Genomic DNA, 26,665 nt, shown 5'->3' on the forward strand with positions numbered 1-26,665 from the left:
GTCTTCCAGAGTGGCTATGTCATTTTACATTCTTAGGGCAGTACGTTAGAATCCCCATTACTCTGCACCTTCACCAACATTTGGTGTCATCAGTTTCTTTAATTTTTTATATCAAAATACATGTGTAATGGTATCTCATTGTGTTTTTCAGTTGCATTCCTCTGATGTTCAGTATATTTTCATGTGCTTATTTACAATTTGTACATTTTTTTTGTGAAGGGTCTATTCAAATTTCTTTCCCATTTTTTGTCTTATTATTGAGCCATAAGAGTTATTTATATTTGCCAGATATAACTCCCTTGCCAGATAGTTGTATTGCCAGCATTTTAGTATTTTGTACTAATTTGTGTCTTGCAATTTTATTTTCTTCCTGGAGTCTTATCAAAGAGCAAACATGTAAATTTTGATGAAGTCTAATTTATCATCTTTTGAAAGTTTTTAGTACTTTTTTGTGATCAGTTTAAGAAATCTTGACTACTGCAAGATCACCTTCTTCTGTAAGTTTTATCATTTTAATTCTTTCAGTTTAGGTCTATGGTCCATTTTTGGGTGTTTAAGGATTGATGTTAATTTTTTCAATACAATATCCAATTGTTCCAGAACCATTTGTTGAAGAATCTTTTTTTCCATTGAATTTTCTAGGCACATTTTTTAACAATTAATGAACTTAAACAATTGAATCTATTTCTGAACTCTAGTCTATTTAATTGTTCTATGTCTTTTTATTTTAAAATGTAGGTTTTAGTATTATTCAGGCTAAAAGATCCAGAAATGATTGCATTGAAAAGATAGTTGGTAATTCAAAGTTTCTAAAAGGGGGGGGGGGCGTGCCACACAGGGCAAGGCCACACAGAGAAGCATAAGGATCAGTCAGGAAGCAAAAGATATGAGGGGAAAGCGATGGGCAGGAGTCTTTTTTTTTTTTTAAATATTAAATTTTATTTTTATATTCCCCCATACAATTGCAAACGCCCCATTCTGACCCCAATCCTTCCCCTCCCGCCCCCCACCCCCCAAAAAGTGTCTCTGGTTCATAGTTTTTTGTTGATTTTGATTTTCACTTTCTTATATTCATTTTCCTGGTCCCTTATTTAAGTTTTCTAGATTCCTGCTATGAGTGAGACCATCCGGTATTTTTCTTTTTCTTTTTGGCTTATTTCGCTGAGCATGAGCCCTTCCAGTGCCATCCATGTTGCTGCAAATTGCATGTGTTTATCTTTTTTGAATGCTGAGTAATATTCCATGGTATATATGTACCACATCTTCTTGATCCAGTCATCTATTTTTGGGCATTTGGGTTGTTTCCAAAGCTTAGCTATTGTAAACAGTGCTGCTATAAACATAGGGGTGCAGGTGCTCTTAGGAATTGATGTTTCTGTGTCCTTTGGGTAAATACCTAGGAGTGGAATTGCTGGATCATATGGAACCTCTATGTTTAGTAGGTCCAGAAATCTCCACACAGCTTTCCACAGTGGTTGGACCAGTTTGCACTCCCACCAACAGTGCAGAAGAGTTCCTTTTTCTCCACACCCTCGCCAACATTTGTTGTTGCTAGTTTTTTTAATATGTGCCATTCTCACTGGTGTGAGATGGTATCTCATGGTAGTTTTGATTTGCATTTCCCTGATTACAAGTGATGTTGAACATTATTTCATATGTCTGTTGGCCATTTGCATTTCCTCTTCAGAGAAGTTTCTTTTTAGCTCTTCTGCCCATTTTTTGACTGGATTATTTTCTTTGTTGTTGCTGAGTCTCATCAGCTCTTTGCAGATTTTTGTGATCAGTCCTTTATCATTAGTGTTGGGTGCAAAAATGTTCTCCCAGTCGGTGGGGTTTCTCTTTGTTTTTGTTATTGTCTCTTTTGCTGTGCAGAAGCTCTTTAATTTGATGTAGTCCCAGCTGTTTATCTTTGTCTTTACTATCACTGCTTTGGGTGATGTGTCTGTAAAGATGTCTTTGATGTGCAAATCCCGTAGTGTTTCGCCTATATTTCCTTCTATGTATTTTATGGTTTCAGGTCTTATGTCTAGTTCTTTAATCCATTTTAAGTTGATTTTTGTGTATGGTGTGAGGTAGTGGTCAAGCTTCATTCTTTTGCATGTAGCGACCCAGTTTTCCCAGCACCATTTATTGAATAAACTTTCTTTGCTCCAATGCATAGTCTTTGCTCCTTTGTCAAAGATTAGTTGACCATAAATCTGTGGGTTTATTTCTGGATTTTCTATTCGATTCCATTGGTCTGTGTGTCTGTTCTTGTTCCAATACCATGCAGTTTTGATGATTATGGCTTTGTAGTATAGTTTGAAGTCTGGGAGTGTGATGCCTCCATTTCCTTCTTTTTTTTTTCAGTAGAGCTTTGGCTATTTGGGGTTTTTGGTGATTCCATATGAATTTCATCAATAATTGTTCTATTTCTTTGAAGAGTGCCATAGAGATTTTGATTGGAATAGCATTGAATCTGTATATTACTTTTGGTAGGATGGCCATTTTAATAATGTTTATTCTTCCAATCCATGAGCAGGGGATGTCTTTCCATTTCTTTGTGTCTACTTCTATTTCTTTTAACAGTGTTTTATAGTTTTCTTTGTATAGGTCCTTTACCTCTTTTGTTAGATTTATTCCCAAATATTTGATTTTTTTTGTTTCGATAATAAAAGGGATGGTTTTTTTTTATTTCTTCTTCTTCAGATTTATTGTTTGTGTATAGGAAGGCTACTGACTTTCGCGTGTTGATTTTGTATCCTGCCACTTTACTGAATTGATTGATGAGTTGAATTAGTTTTTCTGTGGAGATTTTGGGGTTCTCTATGTATATTATCATCTCATCTGCAAATAGTGATAGTTTGATTTCTTCTTTTCCTATTTGGATTCCTTGGATGTCTTTCTCTTGTCTTATTGCTCTGGCTAGGACTTCCAGTATTATATTGAAAAGCAGTGGTGAGAGTGGACATCCTTGTCTTGTTCCAGATCTTAATGGAATTGCTTTCAGCTTTTCACCATTGAGAATGATACTGGCTGTTGCCTTGTCATAGATGGCCTTTATGATGTTGAGGTATGTTCCTTGTATCCCAAGAATTTCAAGGGCTTTTATCATGAATGGGTGTTGCACTTTGTCAAAAGCGTTCTCAGCATCTATTGATATTATCATATGGTTTTTATATTTCTTTTTGTTGATGTGTTGGATAACGTTGATTGATTTTCGGATGTTAAACCATCCTTGTGCCCCTGGAATGAATCCAACTTGGTTGTGGTGAATTATCTTATGGATACATTGTTGGATTCTGATAGCTAAAATTTTATTGAGGATTTTTGCATCAGTGTTCATTAGGGAGATTGGCCTATAGTTTTCCTTTTTTGTGTTGTCCTTATTCGGTTTTGGTATTAGTGTAATATTGGCTTCATAGAACGTGTTTGGTATTGTCCCTTCCTTCTCAATTTTTTGGAAGAGTTTGTGAAGGATAGGCACTAATTCGTCTCTGAATGTTTGGTAGAATTCATTTGTAAATCCATCAGGTCCTGGGCGTTTGTTTTTGGGGAGGTTTTTGATTACCATTTCAATTTCGCTGCTTGTAATTGGTCTGTTTAGGTGTTCTATTTCTTCTTTATCTAGCTTTGGGTGATTGTAGAGTTGTAGGAATTTGTCCATCTCCTCTAGATTGTTGAACTTGTTTCCATATAACTGTTCATAGTAGTTACTGATTATTCTTTTGATTTCTGCTGTGTCCGTTGTGATTTCTCCTCTTTCATTTATGATCCTGTGTATTTGTGCTTTCTCCCTTTTTTCCTTTGTGAGCCTGGCTAGGGGTTTGTCTATTTTATTTATTTTTTCAAAGAACCAGCTCTTGGTTTCATTGATCTTTTGGATTGTTTTTTTAGTTTCAATTTCATTTATTTCTGCTTTGGTTATTATTATTTCTTTTCTTCTACTGGTTTTGGGGTTTTTTTGTTGTTCTTTTTGTAGATCTTTGAGCTTCGAGATTAGGTTGTTTCTTTGAGTTCTTTCTTGTTTTTTGATGTGAGCTTCTATTGCTATATATTTTCCTCTTATTACTGCTTTTGCTGCATCCCATACATTTAGGATATTGGTGTCCTCCTTGTCATTCAATTCAAAGAATTTTTTAATTTCTTCTTTGATCTCCTCGTTAGTCCAGTGGTCTTCCAGTAGTGTGGCTTTTAATCTCCATGAGGTAGGATAGTTCCTTGCCTTCTTTTTATGATTTATTTCTAGTTTGATGCCTTCGTGGTCAGAAAAGATGGTTGGTATGATTTCAATCTTGGTGTATCTGTTGATGTTTGTCTTATGCCCCAGTATGTGATCGATCCTGGAGAATGATCCGTGTGCGCTTGAGAAAAATGTGTACTCCGTTTTTTTTGGGTTTAGTGTTCTATAGATGTCTGTTAAGCCCAAATGCTCTAGGTCCTTATTTAGAGCTTTAGTTTCTTTACTTATTTTTTGTCTTGTTGATCTATCCATTGTTGATAGTGGTGTGTTGAAGTCTCCCACTACGTATGTGTTTTCTCTGATGTCTGTTTTCAGAGAGGACAACAGTTGTCTGATATATTTTGGTGCTCTTTCGTTTGGTGAGTATATGTTAATGAGTGTTATTTCTTCTTGAAGTATTGTCCCGTTAATCATAATGTAGTGACCATTGGGGTCTCTTTTTATTTTTTTGAGTTTGAAGTCTGTTTTATCTGATATAAGTATAGCTGTTCCTGCTTTCTTTTTTGGCCCATTTGCTTGTAGGATTGTTTTCCATCCTTTGACTTTGAGCCTATTTTTATCTTTTGTAGCTAAATGTGTTTCCTGGAGACAGCAAAAGGTTGGGTTTTGTTTCTTAATCCAGGCTGCAACTCTGTGTCTTTTTATTGAAGAGTTTAGTCCATTTACATTTAGAGTTAATATTGATATGTTTGCATCTGTATTTGCCATTATGTTTGTCTTTCCTTTGATTTTATTTATTTATTCTTTTTAATAACTTTTTTTTTTTTGGTCTTCTTTTGTTGTTATTCGTCCCTCTGAGGTTCTGGCTTTAGGATTCCTTGTAGTATTTTTTGGAGTGGGGGTTTAGTCGTAATGAAATTCCGGAGTTTCTCTTTGTCTGGGAAGGTCCATATTCTTTCTTCATGGAGGAAAGAGAGCTTTGCGGGATAGAGTATTCTTGGTTGGCATCTGTTTTCTTGGAGTCTGTTGACTATGTCCCTCCACTCTCTCCTTGCCCGTAGTGTTTCTTCAGAGAAGTCTGATGTCAACCTGATTGGTTTTCCTTTGAATGTTATCTGTTTCTTCCCTCTTGTCAGCTTCATTATTTTTTCCTTGTCCTGGATTCTTGGGAGCTTTACTATTATGTGTCTTGCTGTGTTTTTCCTTTCGTCGTGGAAGTTTGGTGTTCTTGCTTCTTGTATACCAATTTTCAGCTCCTTCTTCGCATTTGGGAAGTTCTCTTCAATTATATCCATGAATATTTTCTCTGTTCCTACATCTCTCTCCTCTCCTTCTGGAATTCCTAAAGCTCTTATATTTCCTTTCCTCATGGAGTCAGATAGTTCCCGAAGTCTTTCTTCATTCTTTTTCCTTCGTACTTCTCTTTCCTTTTCTGTTTTGGTTCTTTTTATTTCTGTGTCTTCAAGAGTACTTATTCACTCTTCCATTTCACCTATTCTGCTTTCATTGCTTTTCCCAGAGTTCTTTAGTTCCTCCATTAATTCTTTGATCTCCTGCATTTCTTTTACTTCCCTCTTTAGGGACTCAATTTCCTTCTTCTGATCTATCACTTTTTTAATCATGGCAATTTTAAATTCTCTTTCTGGAAGGCTCAGAAGTTCTTCCAAGTTGCTGTCATTGCAATCTGGGGAGTGGTTTTCTTTTTGTGGTGTGCTTCTTTCCTGAGGAGTTGTTAGGTTGCGTGTGGTTCTTCTACTCCCTACTGTCTGTTTTCTAATTTGTCGTATGCGTTGGGACACTGTGTTGCTGGGACTGACTGGCATCTTGGGTGAACTTCTCCGCTCCCCTCTGGTTCTTCCAGGAGCCATCTCTGTCTTCTGGGGGAGCTTTCTGCTGGTTTTAGGCAGTTTTTACTGAAGAAATGTCCCTGTTCTCAAATGGCAAAGCGGGATGCAGTCCCTGCGCCTCCAGTTTCAGGCACACTCTTCTGCGCACCCGGTCTGCCCCGGACGTGGGTGCCTGCTCCCTCTGTGGGCTCAGACTGCTGGTCGGAAGGGGCCTGGCGTGGGCTAACTTCCCGGCTGGCCACTGGGTCCTCCAGAAGCCTTCTGCCCTTTTCAAGCAGTCTTAAGAAATTTCCTGTTTTATGGGGTGTTAGTGACTTTTTTTTCCTGGTCGCTAGGTGGCGCCAGAGATCTCTCCTATTGTCCTTGGGGGGCTGTTTTTCGCCTCCCCCCACCCCGTGGGACAGGGAACAGAGCGGGAATGGTAGGGTACACCTCAACAGCTTTGGGGTGCTGTGTCTGCCTTGTGCCCCACCGTCGTGAAGAACCCACGCCCCGAATTTTCGTGCCCCGGGTCTCAGTTCAAAGCCCTCAGTTCCAGGACGCGGGCTGTAGCTCAGTTCAGTGGCGCGGGAATGGCGCCTTTTGGACCGCTCCCGTGCCTGGGCGCCTGGTTCCTGCTTACTCAGGGAGGGACCTTCACCTCAGTGAGGACCTCCGCGCGTCTCCCCGCAAGCCTAGGTCGCAGGCGCGGGTACCTGGGCAGCCGCGATCCAGGTCTGCATTTGCTTTTCAAGCGCGCCAAGCGCACCGCTTTTCCGCGCAAGCTTACCGGCAGCCCGGGCTGTGTGCGCGTCTCCCGGGGTCTTTGTTCTTCTCTAATGGCGCCCGGAGCTGTTTGCTCACCGCCGTGGGGAGTGTGGTGGCTGCAATAGTTCCTTTCCACTCCCAGTCCCGCTTGCTGCGTCGTTTGTTCTTGTTGGCCGTTTTGGTTTGTTGTTTTCCTCCTCTCGGGCAGGAGTCTTTATTGTAATTATCATGGGAAAGAATGGGTGAAACTGAGTGAGCAGACTGGGAAAGTTGAGGATTAGCTAGTTTGAGTAATTTCAGAGGTCTCCAATGTGTAGGAACTATCCTTGGTACCTCACCCGGAGTAGGACAGAGGCAAAGCAGCTCTAGGTAAAAGAGTTGATTGGTTTGGTTGTTTTGCATATGAAAGGTATCCCTAAAGAGTCCTTTGCTGTCTCTGGGAATTATACTAATGGGTGGGGAAGTCTCTCCTGATCTGCAAGGCTCCTCAAGGCCCTACTTGCCAGAGCATCTAAAATAAGAAAGGGAGGGAGAGGGATCAAAACAGGGGAGGAAAGAGCACAAGGGACTATGGTGATGGTGCACAGGTGAATTGGTGGTGGGAATTTCACGGGGACAATACCTGAGAGGAGAAAGCAAACATTGTACAAAAATGAACAATGATATAATAAACAAACAAACAACAACTATAGCATAAAAAAAAGAAAAAAGCAGTTAATACTTTTCTTTTGGCAAACCCATATTTTCTTTATTACTGTAGCTTTTATAATAAGTCTTAAGATCAGGTAAGATAAATTTTCCAGCATTGCTTTTTTTATGTTACTTTGGCTCTTCTAGGTTATTTGTATTTCCATGTAAGTTTTTTTTTTTTTTTTATAAATTTTATTGTTATATTCCCCATACAATTGCAGCCCCCCATTCTGACCCCAATCCCTCCCCTCCCGCCCCCGCCCCCCTAAAAGTGTCTCTGGTTCATAGTTTTTTGTTGATTTTGATTTTCACTTTCTTATAGTTATTCATTTTCCTGGTCCCTTATTTAAGTTTTCTAGATTCCTGCTATGAGTGAGACCATCCGGTATTTTTCTTTTTCTTTTTGGCTTATTTCGCTGAGCATGATCCCTTCCAGCGCCATCCATGTTGCAGCAAATTGCATGTGTTTATCTTTTTTGAATGCTGAGTAATATTCCATGGTATATATGTACCACATCTTCTTGATCCAGTCATCTATTTTTGGGCATTTGGGTTGTTTCCAAAGCTTAGCTATTGTAAACAGTGCTGCTATAAACATAGGGGTGCAGGTGCTCTTTGGAATTGATGTTTCTGTGTCCTTTGGGTAAATACCTAGGAGTGGAATTGCTGGGTCATATGGAAGCTCTATGTTTAGTAGGTCCAGAAATCTCCACACAGCTTTCCACAGTGGTTGGACCAGTTTGCACTCCCACCAACAGTGCAGAAGAGTTCCTTTTTCTCCACACCCTCGCCAACATTCGTTATTGCTAGTTTTTTTAATATGTGCCATTCTCACTGGTGTAAGATGGTATCTCATGGTAGTTTTGATTTGCATTTCCCTGATGACAAGTGATGTTGAACATTTTTTCATATGCCTGTTGGCCATTTGCATTTCCTCTTCAGAGAAGTTTCTTTTAAGCTCTTCTGCCCATTTTTTGACTGGATTATTTTCTTTGTTGTTGTTGAGTCTCATCAGCTCTTTGCAGATTTTTGTGATCAGTCCTTTATCATTAGTGTTGGGTGCAAAAATGTTCTCCCAGTTGGTGGGGTTTCTCTTTGTTTTTGTTATTGTCTCTTTTGCTGTGCAAAAGCTCTTTAGTTTGATATAGTCCCAGCTGTTTATCTTTGCCTTCACTATCACTGCTTTGGGTGATGTGTCTGTAAAGATGTCTTTGATGTGCAAATCACGTAGTGTTTCGCCTATATTTCCTTCTATATATTTTATGGTTTCAGGTCTTATGTCTAGTTCTTTAATCCATTTTGAGTTGATTTTTGTGTATGGTGTGAGGTGGTGGTCAAGCTTCATTCTTTTGCATGTAGCGACCCAGTTTTCCCAGCACCATTTATTGAACAAACTTTCTTTGCTCCAATGCATAGTCTTTGCTCCTTTGTCAAAGATTAGTTGACCATAAACCTGTGGGTTTATTTCTGGATTTTCTATTCGATTCCATTGGTCTGTATGTCTGTTCTTGTTCCAATACCATGCAGTTTTGATGATTATGGCTTTGTAGTATAGTTTGAAGTCTGGGAGTCTGATGCCTCCATTCCCTTCTTTTTTTTTCAGGAGAGCTTTGGCTATTCGGGGTTTTTTGTGATTCCATATGAATTTCATCAATAATTGTTCTATTTCTTTGAAGAATGACATTGAAATTTTGATTGGAATAGCATTGAATCTGTATATTGCTTTTGGAAGGATGGCCATTTTAATAATGTTTATTCTTCCAATCCATGAGCAGGGGATGTCTCTCCATTTCTTTGTGTCTTCTTCTATTTCTTTTAACAGTGTTTTATAGTTTTCTTTGTATAGGTCCTTTACCTCTTTTGTTAGATTTATTCCCAAATATTTGATTTTTTTTGTTTCAATAACAAAAGGGATGGTCTTTTTGATTTCTTCTTCTTCAGATTTATTGTTTGTGTATAGGAAGGCTACTGACTTTTGCGTGTTGATTTTGTATCCTGCCACTTTACTGAACTGATTGATGAGTTGAATTAGCTTTTCTGTGGAGTTTTTGGGGTTCTCTATGTATAATATCATATCGTCTGCAAATAGTGATAGTTTGACTTCTTCTTTTCCTATTTGGATTCCTTGGATGTCTTTCTCTTGTCTTATTGCCCTGGCTAGGACTTCCAGTATTATATTGAAAAGCAATGGTGAGAGTGGACATCCTTGTCTTGTTCCAGATCTTAATGGAATTGCTTTCAGCTTTTCACCATTGAGAATGATACTGGCTGTTGGCTTGTCATAGATGGCCTTTATGATGTTGAGGTATGTTCCTTGTATCCCAAGAATTTCAAGGGCTTTTATCATGAATGGGTGTTGCACTTTGTCGAAAGCTTTCTCAGCATCTATTGATATTATCATATGGTTTTCATATTTCTTTTTGTTGATGTGTTGGATAACGTTGATTGATTTTCGGATGTTAAACCATCCGTGTGCCCCTGGAATGAATCCAACTTGGTCGTGGTGAATTATCTTATGGATACATTGTTGGATTCTGATAGCTAAAATTTTATTGAGGATTTTTGCATCAGTGTTCATTAGGGAGATTGGCCTGTAGTTTTCCTTTTTTGTGTTGTCCTTGTTCGGTTTTGGTATTAGTGTAATGTTGGCTTCATAGAACGTGTTTGGTATTGTCCCTTCCTTCTCAATTTTTTGGAACAGTTTGTGAAGGATAGGCACTAATTCGTCTCTGAATGTTTGGTAGAATTCATTTGTAAATCCATCAGGTCCTGGGCTTTTGTTTTTGGGGAGGTTTTTGATTACCATTTCAATTTCGCTAATTGTAATTGGTCTGTTTAGGTGTTCTATTTCTTCTTTATCTAGCTTTGGGTGATGGTAGAGTTGTAGGAATTTGTCCATCTCCTCTAGATTGTTAAACTTGTTTCCATATAACTGTTCATAGTAGTTACTGATTATTCTTTTGATTTCTGCTGTGTCCGTTGTGATTTCTCCTCTTTCATTGATGATCCTGTTTATTTGTGCTTTCTCCCTTTTTTCCTTTGTGAGCCTGGCTAGGGGTTTGTCTATTTTATTGATTTTTTCAAAGAACCAGCTCTTGGTTTCATTGATCTTTTGGATTGTTTTTTTAGTTTCAATTTCATTTATTTCTGCTTTGGTTTTTATTATTTCTTTTCTTCTACTGGTTTTGGGGTTTTTTTGTTGTTCTTTTTCTAGATCTTTGAGCTTCGAGATTAGGTTGTTTCTTTGCGTTCTTTCTTGTTTCTTGATGTGAGCTTCTATTGCTATATATTTTCCTCTTATTACTGCTTTTGCTGCATCCCATACATTTAGGATATTGGTGTCCTCCTTGTCGTTCAATTCAAAAAATTTTTTAATTTCTTCTTTGATCTCCTCATTAGTCCAATGGTCTTCCAGTAGTGTGGTTTTTAATCTCCATGAGGTAGGAAAGTTCCTTGCCTTCTTTTTATGGTTTATTTCTAGTTTGATGCCTTCATGGTCAGAAAAGATGGTTGATATGATTTCAATCTTGGTGTATCTGTTGATGTTTGTCTTGTGCCCCAGTATGTGATCGATCCTGGAGAATGATCCGTGTGCGCTTGAGAAAAATGTGTACTCCATTTTTTTGGGGTTTAGTGTTCTATAGATGTCTGTTAAGCCCAATTGCTCTAGGTCTTTATTTAGAGCTTTGGTTTCTTTACTTATTTTTTGTCTTGTTGATCTATCCATTGTTGATAGTGGTGTGTTGAAGTCTCCCACTACGTATGTGTTTTCTCTGATGTCTGTTTTCAGAGAGGACAACAGTTGTCTGATATATTTTGGTGCTCCTTCGTTTGGTGAGTATATGTTAATGAGTGTTATTTCTTCTTGAAGTATTGTCCCCTTGATCATAATGTAGTGACCATTGGGGTCTCTTTTTATCTTTTTGAGTTTGAAATCTGTTTTATCTGATATAAGTATAGCTGTTCCTGCTTTCTTTTTTGGTCCATTTGCTTGTAGGATTGTTTTCCATCCTTTAACTTTGAGCCTATTTTTATCTTTTGTAGCTAAATGTGTTTCCTGGAGACAGCAAAAGGTTGGGTTTTGTTTCTTAATCCAGGCTGCAACTCTGTGTCTTTTTATTGAAGAGTTTAGTCCATTTACATTTAGAGTTAATATTGATATGTTAGCATCTGTATTTGCCATTGTGTTTGTCTTTCCTTTGATTTTATTTATTCTTTTAATAACTTTTTTTTTTTTGGCCTTCTTTCATTGTTATTCGTCCCTCTGAGGTTCTGGCTTTAGGACTCCTTGTAGTATTTTTTGGAGTGGGGGTTTAGTTGCAATGAAATTCCGGAGTTTCTGTTTGTCTGGGAAGGTCCATATTCTTTCTTCAAAGAGGAAGGAGAGCTTTGCGGGATAGAGTATTCTTGGTTGGCATCTGTTTTCTTGGAGTCTGTTGACTATGTCCCTCCACTCTCTCCTTGCCCGTAGTGTTTCTTCGGAGAAGTCTGATGTCAGCCTGATTGGTTTTCCTTTGAATGTTATCTGTTTCTTCCCTCTTGCCAGCTTCATTATTTTTTCCTTGTCCTGGATTCTTGGGAGCTTTACTATTATGTGTCTTGCTGTATTTTTCCTTTCGTCGTGGAAGTTTGGTGTTCTTCTTGCTTCTTGTATATCAATTTTCAGCTCCTTCTTCACATTTGGGAAGTTCTCTTCAATTATCTCTTTGAATATTTTCTCTGTTCCTACATCTCTCTCCTCTCCTTCTGGTATTCCTATAACTCTTATATTTCCTTTCCTCATGGAGTCAGATAGTTCCCGAAGTCTTTCTTCGTTCTTTTTCCTTCGTACTTCTCTTTCCTTTTCTGTTTTGGTTCTTTTTATTTCTGTGTCTTCAAGATTACTTATTCGTTCTTCCATTTCATCTATTCTGCTTTCATTGCTTTTCCCAGAATTCTTTAGTTCTTCCATTAATTCTTTGATCTCCTGCATTTCTTTTACTTCCCTCTTTAGGGACTCAATTTCTTTCTTCTGACCATTGTTTTCCCTCTCTAGGGACTCAATTGCATTCTTCTGATCGTTGATTATTTTTCCCTTATCATTGTTTTCCTTTATGACTTCTGTCAGTTTTTTAATCACGGCAATTTTAAATTCTCTTTCTGGAAGGCTCAGAAATTCTTCCAAGTTATTTTCGTTGCAATCTGGGGGCTGGCTTTCTTTTTGTGGTGTGCTTTTTCTCTGGAGAGTTGCTAGGTTGCGTGTGGTTCTTCTCCTCCCTACTGTCTGTTTTCTAATTTGCCGTATGCGTTGGGACACTGTGTTGTTGGGACTGGCCGGCATCTTGGGTGGGCTTCTCTGTTCCCCTCTGGTTCTTCCAGGAGTCATCTGTCAGTTTCAAGCAGCCTTTACTGGAGAAAGGTCCCTGTTCTAAAATGCCGATGTGGGGACACACTCCCCTGTGCGCCTGGTCTGCCCCGGCGGTGGGTTCCTGCTCCCCTCTGGGCTTGGACTGCAGGCCAGAGGGGGTCTGGCGTGGGCAAACTTCCCCCGCTCACCTCTGGCTCCTGAGGAAGCCTTCTGCAGGTAGTCTTTACTGAAGAAATGTCCCTGTTCTAAAATGGTGATGTGGGACACACTCCCTGCGCTTCTGGTCTCAGGCACACTCTTCTGCGCGCCTGGTCTGCCCCGGCTGTGGGTGCTCGCTCTCCCTGTGGGCTCAGACTACTTGTTCAGAAGGGGCCCGGTGTGGGCTAACTCCCCAGCTGGCCACTAGCTCCTTCAGTAGCCTGTGCTGGGGTCAAGTCGCTAGGTGGCACCAGAGATCTCTCCTAGAGCCCTTGGGGAGCTGATTTTCCACCCCGTGGGACAGGGAGCAGAGCGGGGATGGTAGGGTACACCTCAACGGCTTTGGGGTGCTGTGTCTGCCTTGTGCCCCACCGTCGTGGGGAACCCACGCCCCTAATTTCGTGCCCCGGGTCTCAGTTCCAAAGCCCTCAGTTCCAGGACGCGGGCTGTAGCCCAGATCAGTGGCGCGGGAATGGCGCCTTTTGAATCCCGCTCCCCTGCCTGGGCGCCTTGTTCCTGCTCACTCAGGGAGGGCCTCCGCCCGGGTCTCAGTTCCAAAGCCCTCAGTTCCAGGATGCAGGCTGTAGCCCAGATCAGTGGCACGGGAATGGCGCCTTTTGAATCCCGCTCCCCTGCCTGGGCACCTTTTCCTGCTCACTCAGGGAGGGCCTCCGCCGTCTCCCCGCAAGCCTAGGTCGCAGGCGCAGGGCCCTGGGCAGCTGCAATCCGAGTGCCGCTTTCGCGCAAGCTTACCGGGCGGCCGGGGCTGTGTGCTGGTGCTGGTCTCCTCCTGGTGGGCGGGGCTCTCTTTAATGGCGCGTAGAGCTCACCTCCGCGGTGGATCCTGCAGGGTTCGCCTCAGCTCCCGTTCACGGGGTGTGGTGGCTGAAATAGTTCCTTTCCACTCACAGTCCCGCTTGCTGCATCCGTTTTTCTTGTTGGGCGTTTTGGTTTGTTGTTTCCCTCGTCTCTGCCGGTCGGAGAGTGCCGCCTCTGTGGGCGGGGGAGGGGAGCAGGGTTCTGCGCTTCCCTCCCTTCTCGCCCTCTTTTATGGCCACTTTCTTCTTCGGGCAGTTTGCTGGAGTCGACCGTTTATCTTCCATGTCCCAGTTCTCACTGGGACCTGCCGCTTTTCCTCCCTATTAACTTTTTTTAATGGGAGATCTTACTCGCAGTGTCTCCTCGCCGCCATGTTGCTCCGCCCCCAATACCAACATTCTCCATGTAAGTTTTATAAACAGATTTGTTTGGAGTTGAGTTGACTTTCTAGATCAATTTTAGGAGAATTGAGACTTGACGTCTTAACAATGTTGAGCCTTCTAATCCACAAACATGGCTTATTTCTGCATTTATCTAGCTCCTTAATTTCTTTTTTTTTAATAAAGATTTTTATTTATTTATACAAGAACTGGGGTACAGGCCAGAGGCACAGGAGGGTGAGAGGATTCACCAGAGACAGAGCGGGGAGCAGAACAGGCAGACTGACGAAATACATTGCTGAGGGGAACAGTGGGCGAGACAGGAGAGGTCTGCTGCACCATGTGGGACCCTCGCTGGCCAGTTGGTCGGGAATGAACTGGCGCTGCAGAGGCTGTGGACAGCTTCACAGCACTGTGCTCAACCGCCTGCGCCACCAGGGGAGGCCCTAGCTCCTTAATTTCTTTCAACATAGTTTTACAGTTTTCTGTGTAGTGGTCTTCTGTATCCTTCATGAAACTTATCCCTGAGTATTTGTTGTTTTTTGATACTATTGTGAATGACATTATTTCCCTCCCCCCCATTGCTCATTGCTAGTGGTTGATTTTTTTGTACATTGATTTTGTATCCTGAGGCATTCTGAATCTACCTATTAGTTTTCTTGTAGGTTCCTTGGGGTTTTTTATATAAGCAATCATTATCACTTTTTTTTTTTACTTTTCTTTTGTAATCTCACTTTCATTTCTATTTCTTTCCTTGTTTCACTGTCTCAAGCCTTCAGTTTGATGTCAAATAGAAGTGGTGAGCATGGGCATGTTTGCCTTGTTTCCAATATTAGGGGCAAAATATTCATACCATAAGTATGATGTTAGTTGTAGGGTTTTTAAAGCTGCCCTTTATCAGATCATGTATATTCCTTTCTAGTCCTACATGTTGAAGATTTTTGTTGTTGTTGTTTTCATAATGGTTAGTTAAGTGTTGACTTGGTCAAATGCTTTTTCTTCATCCATTAAAATGATCGTGAGTTTTCACTTTTATTTTGTTAATATGTGAATTTATTGATTTTTCAAGCACTACCCTAAACTAACCTTGCATTTCTGAGATAAATACTAGTTGATTGTGATATATTATCCTTATTATAAATTACTGGATTCTACTTACTGATATTTTATTTGAAAATATTTTCATTTTTTATATTGGTTTGTAGTTTTCTTTTTTCTGTTGCAATGTCTTTGTCTGGTTTTGGGATTAAGGTTATGCTATTAAGTTGTGAAGGATTCCCTTCTTTATTTTCTGAAGTAGTTGGTGAAAAAACTGTTGCTTTTTCTTTTAATATTTCATGGAATTCACCAATGGAACCATCTGGACCTGGAATTTTCTTAATAGGAAATTTATAATAACAAATTCAATTTCTTCAATAGACAGGGCTATTTAGATTTTCCTTTTGTCAGACATAGTAAGTTGTATTTTTCAAGGAATTTGTCTATTTCCTCTGTATTGTCCTATCAAATCTGTTATAGTCTTAGAGTACACTCTATATGATTTCAGCACATGGTCCACGTAGGGGAATTTTCCATGTTACCTGGAAATAATATACTCAGCTGATGATGGGTGTTGTGTTCTATAACACATATATTAAGTAGGTTGTATATTATTGGAATCTCTTATTGCCTTATTGAATTGTGTTCTACTTGTTCAGTTATTTATATTTTTTTGGGTAAAAGCTAACAAGAAGATTCTAAGTTTATATGGATATCCAAAGGATCTGGAATGGTTAACACGGTCTTAGAAAGAAGAAAAAGATTTACACTACCTAGTATTAAGATTCACTATAAAACTATAGTAATCCAGATAGTGTGATATTGTTATAGGAACAAACAAATATATAAATGGAGTAGAAGATAGAGTCCAAACATAAATCCACCCATGTATGGTCAACTGAGTTTTCACAAAGATTTCAATGTAGTTCGGTGGGGGAAAAGAAAGTTTTTTTCAACAAATTGTGCTAGAACAAATATCAGTACAGTTATCCCTTGCTATTCAAAAATGTGTTATGCCACTTTGGTTTTACAGAAGACTTACATTAGTACCTGTTTTGCTAAGTAAAAAAAAAAAAATCCAAAGAGGATTTTTGCTTTCATGACAAAAGGCAAAAAATGAAAATAGTGCTAGTTTATTTTCAAGCAAGCTGTTCTAGATGGAACATGTCCCCTGAGAACCTCTTAGCACCACCAAGTTCCTTTCCTAGGAAGGAAAAACTTTATACAGGTTGTGTATTTATCACATCATTCTTGCTTTTGCTATATCTTAGTGTCATTTTAAGTTTTATGTGTTATTTGCTATGATTTGGTAGGTTATTTATTTTGGGAGTTTGGGAAAGCTCAAAAAATGTTCTATACAGGGCCTCCCCCGTGGCTCAGTGGGTTGAGCTCAGCGCTGTGACGCTGTCTGCAGCCTCTGCAGTGCGGGTTTGATTCCCGGCCTGCCAGGAAGATATCCACATGGTGCGGCAGACCTCTCCTGCCTCGCCCACTGCTCCCCTCAGCAGTGTATTTCTGTCAGTCTGCATGTTCTGCTCCCCACTCTGTCTCTGGTGAATCCTCTCACCCTCCCACACCTCTGGCCTGTACCCCAGCTCTTGTGTAAATAATTTAAAAAATCTTTAAAAAAATAAAAAAAAGTTCTATACAAATTAATGGTAATTGCTCCTTCCCTTTTTGCCATTTTGACTTGTGAAAGGTTTCATAGGAATGTTCTACTTTCAGATATTAGGGAAAACCTGTATTGAAGGGAAACATACAAAACTAATTAGAGTTCTGGTATGACTAAATTGTTTCTATTGGAACATACTGTCTATCAGATAGAAACTGTTAGCTCTGGAAAATATACCTAAAAAACTAACTACTGAAGACACTATAGAGTGATCATAAAAATATTTTTTCTGGTTCATCACATAATTGAATAATTTTGGACCTTATCTTGAACACTATCAATTTTGTTTTAGTGATACTGCTGTACTCTGTTATACTGCTCTGTGGCTTAGTCATAGCAGACAGTAACTAGGTTAGACCATACTGAAGATGGTCTCACATAAGGTGGTAGCAACTTGGATCTCTGTTCTTTCTTCCTCTAACTTCTGATTCTGTCCCAGAATCTGCCTGCTTTTGCTTATTCCACCAGTACATGCTTTTTGGTTTGTTTTTCTAGAGAGTAACAGTTACTGTATTTAGAATAATTTCTTAAAGGTGCTCATTTCTCCCTAGTAGAAATAGAACTCTTTGATTCTTGTAGATTGGCCTTGTATTGAGACCTCACTGGATTCCCTTATTAATTCTAGTGAGTCATTTTGTAAATTCCTTTAAATGTTCTGCATTTATTATTGTCTTTTTATCATTTCCCTTTTAGTTTACATTCCTTTATTTTTATTTTCTCTTGTTTCCAATCCAAAGGCAAAGGCTTTTAGTCTTGCAGCACTACGTGTATTTGCTACGGTTTTCCTTAGATGCTGTATATTAATTTGCAGCAATTTTTTTTTTGTTCTTAGTTTGATGAGAGTCTTTAACATGAGTGGATATTGGATCATCTAAATGTTTTTTCTGCATTTATTGAGATGAGCATTTTATCCTGCTAATATGGTCATTTCCACTGATTTCATTAGCTAATATATGGTAAAGCTTTTTCTATGTTTATGAAAGATATTAATCTTAAGGGTTTTTTTTTTAGCATCTTTCATCATAGTATCATGTTAATGCTAGCTTCCTAAAATGAGTTGGGAAATTTCAAGCCTCTGTCTTCAAGGCTATCTCCTTGTCATTTCTCTCTGAGGCACAGTAGGTCAGTCTCTCCCATCTCTCAGCAGAGAGGGGTTAGGGTTCTGCCAATTGCTCTGCTGGTATCCAAATTCTCAGTGACTGAACCAGTTGTCCCAGTGCCTGTGTGCATGGAGGTCTGAACTTTCCCCTTGATGAAAAAAATTCACCATGCCCGCTGTGCATGCCACACTGTGTCTGGCCCCTCGCTTGTTCAGCTGACTAGAATGGCTGTCACCATGGCTGCAACTCCTTTTTTGTCTCCCTAGCCTGTCCCCACATGAGCCACCAACCTCAATGCAGAGTATCTGTGGGCCAGTCTCCCATCCCCAGTGATGAACTGGCGAAATTTCCTATGAGCAAAAGGTAGTTTTACCTAGTTGTGCTTAAGGGAGAGGTTTAGTAAAACTCCCTATTATGCCAGATCCTGGTTGGAGTCTTCCCCCCCCCTTCCTAATAATATCTCTTATCCATTTGGGTTCCCCCTTCTATGAATTACTTGTTCGTATTATTTATTTTATCTTTTTTAACTATTTAGTTTTTTTTTTTTTTAATCTTCTTGAGGAGCACCTAATTTGCTCGTTTTCTTTTCCGTAAAGGCTTTCTCCAGTTGAGATGCCCCTGGCAATGGGTGCTATTTACTGTCTTTGGATAGATATTTGTAATTAATTCAAAGAAATCTTCCATTTGTAACACTTAAACTTTTTATTTGTATTCTGATGATTTCCATGTTGATACTATTAGTTGCTGTATTATAATTGGGCTTTAGTGTTACAGTTACATGCATACTGGACAATTCCTGTGCAATGTTCATCCTTAGTATGTGAGGAATTGGCATCATCATTGCCAATCCTCACATTCCAAATTCTGTCAGATTCTGCTGTTTCTTGGTTCTTCCTTACTTATACTTTCTTATTTATTACTCTGCAGTTCCTACTTTTTCTTTTTTAAAGAAGACTGTTTAGATATTCTCCCATCTTATTTTCTAGCAGCAGTATCTCATAACAGGTCTGTAGTTTCTTATGCTTGGATTTTTCTGTTCCTGATGGGTTTTGTGGATTCTTCTCTTGTTTCTAGTTCATCTTAAATGCTACCAATAGATTCTATTACCTCAGACACTGCTATCCTTGTCATTAGCCTTATAAAGTAAACTTAAAGTTGCTGCATTTGTATTACACATGACAGATAGTTCTCTTGGTGCCATCTACAATATCACATGTATTTGCAGTTAAAGTCATGTCTGTGCAGTTTCCTTAATTCATGATCTCCTCAACTGTTCACCTTGTATTTACTGTCTATCGTATAAGAAGTTCATCTTTGCATCTAAGCTCTTTATTATTTTGTGTACTGCCTATCCAGATAACAGACACTTTGATTTTGCATTCAGCTTATCTTCTATTCCATAAAATTGCCCTTACCTAAAAATGTATTGCCCTTTTCCATCTCTGGTTCCCCACCCCTCATATGCCCTTGCCCCAGTAGTTTTGAAAGTTTATGAAAATAAAGGCTGCATTTTATTTTCATTATTTGTATAGTAAGGATGAAGAAAATATTTACAAATATTAAATAGTTGAATTGGTGCGGGATAGTAATATAAGAGTATTTTACTCTATTCCAGAAATATTTTTAAAAATTCTGCTGAGGCGAAGTCAATGTAACAAATTATAATTGGAAAGTAAAGAGAGTAGCATCAAATATTAAAAAGTATACTGCCTGCAGATTGTTTCTGTTTTAATAGAAATCTATTGTAATAGTTAGCAAAGTGAATAGCACAGAAGGTGTCTGCTTTTGACATTCAGGAAAAAGTCTCACTAACAATATGAGCTGATTAATTTTCAAAACAAAAGACTTAAAATCATGCAATGAAGCACACATACCTTCTAAAAAGGCACAATAGAAAACGTTAAGCAGGCTAAACGGGGAAGAGAACACAAGCATGTCATTTGATTTGAAAATAAACTAGAACTTTTAAGCTTGCATGCACAGCTCTTTTCTAGACTGATGACTTCATTTATATAATTTTCATTGAATTTGCAGGCTCAGGAAAGTTATGAGAAGCTTTTTATTGTAGGAACAGATTATTTTTATTTTTTTTAATTTTTTTACATCATTGTTCATTTTTAAACAATATTTGCTTCCCCCCACCCTCTCAGGTGTAGTCCCCATAGAGTTTCCTTCACTAATGCCCCTGTGCACCATCACCTCAGTCCCCTGTGCTCCTCCCTTCCTCCCTCTGATCCCTCTCCCTCCTCCCCCACTGCAGGATGTCTCTGATTTATAATTGTTTTTGCTTTGTTGTGTTTTGTACTGTTATTATTTTTTTACACTGATGTCTTATTTGGTTGCCCTATATTCCTGCTATAAGTGAAACCATCCGATATTTGTCTTTTTCTTTCTGGCTTATTTCACTGAGCATCATTCCTTCTAGCTCCATCTACATTGCTGTGAATGGCATCAGTTTATCTTTTTGATTGCTGAATAATATTCCATTGTGTATATATACAACATCTTCTTGATCCAGTCATCTATTTTTGGGCATTTGGGTTGTTTCCAGATTTTACCTATTGTAACTAGGGCTGCAGTAAACATAGGGGTACAGGTGCTCTTTTGAATCACAGTTTTTGTGTCGTTTGGGTAGATCCCTAGTAGTGGAATTGCCAGATCGCATGGTAGCTCCATTTTTAGTAGACTGAGGAACCTCCAGACAGCTTTCCACAGTGGTTGGACAAGTTTGCACTCCCACCAGCAGTGTAGAAGAGTTCCTTTTTCACCACATCCTCGCCAACATTTGTTGTTGCTAGTTTTTTTGATATGTGCCATTCTTACTGGTATGAAGTGGTATCTCAGTGTGGTTTTGATTTTCATTTCCCTGATTATAAGGGATGTTGAACATTTTTTCATATGCCTGTTGGCTATTTCCATTTCCTCTTTGGAGAACTATCTTTTAAGTTCTTCTGTCCATTTATTGACTGGATTGTTTATTTTGTTTTTGTTGAGCCATGTGAGTTCTTTGTATATCTTTGTGATCAGTCCCTTATCAGTTGACTGGAGTGCAAAGAAATTTTTCCCAATCAGTGGGGTGTCTGTTTGTTTTGGTTAATGTCTCTTTTGCTGTACAGAAGCTTTTCAGTTTGATGTAATCCCAGGTGTTTATCTTTGCCTTCACTATCACTGCTTTGGGTGATGAGTCTTTAAAAATGTTTCTGAGATGTATGTCTTATAGTGTTTTACCTATATTTTCTTCTATATATTTTATGGTTTCAGGTCTTATGTCCAGTTCTTTTATCCATTTTGAGTTGATTTTAGTGCATGACAAGAGGTAGTGGTCTAGTTTAATTTTTTTTTTGCATGTGGAGGTCCAGTTTTTCCAGCATCATTTATTGAACAAACTGTCCATGTTCCATTGCATAGTCTTTGCTCCTTTGTCAAAGATTAGTTGTTCATATAAGTGTGGCTTGATTTCTGGGCTCTCTATTTGATTCCATTGGTCTGTGTGTCTGTTTTGGTTCCAATACCAATCTGTTTTAATTATTATGGCTTTGTAGTATAGCTTCAAGTTTGGAAGTGTGATACCTCCTTTCTCCTTTGTTTTCATCAGTAGAGCTTTGGCTATTCGTGGTTTTTTGTGGTTCCATATGAATTTCATCAGTATTTGTTTTATTTCTTCGAAGAATGTCATTGACATTTTTATTGGAATAGCATTGAATCTGTATATTGCTTTTGGGAGGATGGACATTTTAATAATGTTAATTCTTCCAATCCATGAGCAGGGGATGTCTTTCCATTTCTTTGTGTCTTCTTCAATTTCTTTTAACAGTGTTTTATAATATTCTTTGTATAGGTCTTTACCTCTTTTGTTAGGTTTATTCCCAAGTATTTGATTTTTTTTGTTTCAATTATAAAAGGGATGGTTTTCTTGATTTTTTCTTCTTCAGATTTATTGTTTGTGTATAGGATGGCTACTGATTTTTGTGTGTTGATTTTGTATCCTGCTACTTTATTGAACTGGTTGATTATTTTGAGTAGTTTTTCTGTGGAGTTTTTAGGGGTCTCTATGTATATTACCGTATCGTCTGAAATAGTGATAGTTTTACTTCTTCTTTCCCTATCTGGATTCCTTGCATGTCTTTCTCTTGTCTTATTGCCCTGGCTAGGACCTCCAGTATTATATCAGTATTATATTGAAGAGCAGTGGTGAGAGAAGACATCCTTCTCTTGTTCCTGATCTTAAAGGAAAGTCCTTCAGCTTTTTGCCATTGAGAATAATATTGGCGGTGGGTTTGTCGTAGATGGCTTTTATCATGATAAGGTATGTTCCTTGTATCCCGAGAATTTCAAGGGCTTTCATCATAAATGGATGTCGGGCTTTGTTGAATGCTTTCTCAGCATCTATTGATATTATTGTATGGGGTTTTGTTGTTGTTGTTGATTTTTGGATTACACTGATTGATTTTCATATGTTGAACCATCCTTGTACCCCGGGATGAATCCCACTTGATCGTGGTGTATTATCCCTTTGATGCATTGCTGGATTCTGTTGGCAAGGATTTTGTTGAGGATTTTTGCATCAGTGTTTATTAGGGAGATTGGCCCGTAATTTTCTTTTCTTTTCTTTTCTTTTCGATTTTTTTTTATAGAGGCATTTTTTTTTATTTATTTGTTTGTTTGTTTTGTTTATACATGCACTGGGTACAGTCAGAAGCGCGGGAGGGTGAGAGAATTCACCAGAGCCAGAGCGGGGAGCAGAGCAGGCAGAAGGACCGAAGTACACTGCTGAGGGGAGCAGCGGGCGGCAGGAGGGGTCTGCGCGCCATGTGGGACCCTCCTCCGGTGGCCAGGGAGCAGCTGGGGATGGAACCGGTGCCGCAGAGGCCGCGGGCAGCTTCGCAACCCAGCACTCAACCGCTGCGCCACCGGGGAGGCCCTTTTCTTTTCTTTTCTTTTTTTTTTTTTTGTGCTCTCTTTGTTTGGTTGTTGTATTAGTATAATGTTGGCTTCATAGAATATATTTGGTAGTATTCCTTCTTTTTCCATTTTTTGAAAGAGTTTGTGTAGGATAGGCACTGCTGAATGTTTGGTGGAATTCATTTGTGAAGCCATCTGGACCTGGACTTTTGTTTTTGGGGAGTGCTTTGATTACTGCCTCAATTTTGCTGCTTGTAATTGGTCTGTTTAGGTGTTCTATTCTATTTCTTCTTTGTCCAGCTTTCGATGATTATACCATTCTAGGAATTTGTCCATCCTTTGAGTTGTTGAATTTGTTTGCATATAAGTATTCATAGTAATCTCTGATTATTATTTTGATTTCTACTGAGTCTGTTGTGATTTCTAGGAGAAAAAATTTTTTTTTTGAGGAAGAATGATTTTTACTTTTTTTTAAATAAATTTTATTTTTATATTCCCCATACAATTGCAACCCCCTTATTTTGACCCCAATACTTCCCCTCCCCGCCCCCTACTCCCGATAGAGTGTCTCTGGTTCATAGTTTTTTGTTGATTTTGATTTTTACTTTCTTATAGTTATTCATTTTCCTGGTCCCTTATTTAAGTTTTCTAGATTCCTGCTATGAGTGAGACCATCCGGTATTTTTCTTTTTCTTTCTGGCTTATTTCGCTGAGCATGATCCCTTCCAGCGCCATCCATGTTGCTGCAAATTGCATGTGTTTATCTTTTTTGAATGCTGAGTAATATTCCATGGTGTATATGTACCACATCTTCTTGATCCAGTCATCTATTTTTGGGCATTTGGGTTGTTTCCAAAGCTTAGCTATTGTAAACAGTGCTGCTATAAACATAGGGGTGCAGGTGCTCTTTGGAATTGATGTTTCTGTGTCCTTTGGGTAAATACCTAGGAGTGGAATTGCTGGGTCATATGGAAGCTGTATGTTTAGTAGGTCCAGAAATCTCCACACAGCTCTCCATAGTGGTTGGACCAGTTTGCACTCCCACCAACAGTGCAGAAGAGTTCCTTTTTCTCCACATCCTTGCCAACATTTGTTGTTGCTAATTTTTTTAATATGTGCCATTCTCACTGGTGTAAGATGGTATCTCATGGTAGTTTTGATTTGCATTTCCCTGATTACAAGTGATGTTGAACATTTTTTCATATGCCTGTTGGCCATTTGCATTTCCTCTTCAGAGAAGTTTCTTTTTAGCTCTTCTGCCCATTTTGTGACTGGATTATTTTCTTTGTTGTTGCTGAGTCTCATCAGCTCTTTGCAGATTTTTGTGATTAGTCCTTTATCATTAGTGTTGTGCACAGAAATGTACTCCTAGTTGGTGGGGTTTCTCTTTGTTTTTGCTATTGTCTCTTTTGCTGTGCAGGAGCTCTAGGAGCAGATTTTTTACACTGAATATCTAGGTACAGGTGACCTAGATATTTTCTGATATGCTTTATAAGTTTCATAAGTTAGATGGGTTAAATAAAGTAAACAGTGGAACCACTCTTAAAAGCATGCCTAGGAATCCAACGCTTAATATCTCCAGAATAAATTAAAGCCAAATGTGTAAGAACAAAATGCTACTTAAGAATAAAAGGATGAGGGCTTCCCTGGCGGCGCAAGAGGTTAAGTCTCAGCATTATGAAGCTATCCACAGCCACTGCAACATGAGTTTGATCCCTCTCTGGCCAGGGAGTTACCCACATGGCACAGCAGGCCTCTCCTGTCTCACCCCTGCTCCCCTCAGCAGTGCATTTCAGTCAGTCTGTCTGTTCTGCTCTCCACTCTGTCTCTGGTGAATCCTCTCATCCCTCCCCCCTGCACCTCTGGCCTCTACCCCAGTTCTTGTGTGCATAAATAATCTTTTAAAAAAGAATAAAAGGATGAGATTTTAGATGGGGCATGTTTCTGGAGTACAGTATCAAGCTAACTATCAGAGAACTAGATTGATGCTCATAATGAATATTCACAGTGTATAAAATCTCTTGCTGAAAAGATTATGTCTGTTTTTTCCATTTTAAAAATATTTATCAAGAATTTCATATCTCATAACTGGACTAGTAATGGAATTATGATTCTCACAATGGGCAAGAATAATGTTTTTAACTATGTTAAAGCCAATGTGCGGTAATAAATACAAGATACAGTGACTTTAATACTAAACAATTTCGTGGCGCTCATGTAACATTTCTGATATCACAGACCATTGGAAAGCCCTGTTGCTCATATTTATTCAGGAATGTATTTCCTTCCAATTCATTACTCTACCACCTCTTAGGGTTTTTTTTTTTTATGTGTGTGGCCTCTTCATGTTTAAATCTGCATTGCTGCCAAATCTAGGTTTGAGAGGGTTCTACCTGCCCTTTTAAAGGCAGAAGAAGGTGTAAAGAAAACATTCCCACTGTCTCAGTGCTCTAGTGTGAAAGTTATACCCATCATTTTCTCGTACATTTTGTCTATGAGAGCCATCATGTGGCCACACCGGTCTTCTAAGGAGGTTAAAAAATGTTAGATGACTGGGTAGTCATATACCTGGCTGCTACTCTATTAATGCAAAAGAGTGGTGACACATTCTAGTGGACAGCTTTCAGTCTACCACAGGTGGCTTGTCCTCTCTCCTGTTTTATACCTTCTATGGATGTTTCCCTTAAAGCCCTTGTGTTTTTAGTCTTCAGTACACCCCACTTAATAGCCAAGCCTCTGAATAAACTAGAGCTGGACTGCTTGTATTGAACTCCATTCTCAAACATTTAATAACCATGGTTTAGGGCAAATTATATAACCATTCTGAACTTCTCTTTCTTTATCTGTAATATATGGATAATAGTAAAAGATACTTCATTGGACTTTTGAAAGGATTAAATGAGTTCATATATCTATCTATCTATCTATCTATCTATCTATCTATCTATCTATCTATTTCTTAGAACAGTGCCTGGAACATCATGATTGTCACACAAGAGATTGGCACATTGTAAGTGCTATTTATACATGTATTTCCTGTCATCATTATCATCAGGTTTATTGATTGCCCTATATTTAATTTGGATTAGCTTATGTGTACCTTTTAATCTTTTATCTATTCTTTGTGTCACTTTTACTTTTCTTTCTCTTTTTAGATGGGAAGTTTGGGATTAAAACATCACCTAGAAGAATTTCTGGAATAGCTACATTTCCTAGTGAAATGGAGGCTGAAAATACAAGAGATGACTCCTTGTATTCTATTTTGGAAGAACTGTGGCAAGATGCTAAACAGATGAAAAAATATCAGGAACAACAGAACAAACATCTGAGTCATACTTCTTTAATTAATAAGAGAATATTGAATACAGAGTGGAATTATGAATATAAAGACAGTGGAAAATATGTTCATCCAAGCTCAAACCCCATTCCTTCACAGAAAAGACCCCATAAACATAACTCATTTGGAAAGAGTTTTAATTTAGACTTACATATTCGTAGTAAAAATGGTGCAGCAGATAACTTTGATAAAATAATTGGGCAAGGACAAGTTTTCACCCAGAGCTCTTCTTATGGTAACCATGAAAATACATACACAGGAATAAAATTCTGTGAAGGTAACCAGTGTGGAAAAGTTCTCAGCCTCAAACAAGCACTCAGTCACAACCTGCAATTTCCTGTTGAGGAAAAAGCAAATACATGTGCTGAATTTGAGAAAATTTTTACCCAGAAGCCACACCTCTTTGCACCTCAGAGAACTCATACT

The sequence above is a fragment of the Talpa europaea genome, assembly GCF_964194135.1.
Source record: "Talpa europaea genome assembly, chromosome: X".
In the NCBI taxonomy this organism is placed as follows: Eukaryota; Metazoa; Chordata; class Mammalia; order Eulipotyphla; family Talpidae; genus Talpa; species Talpa europaea.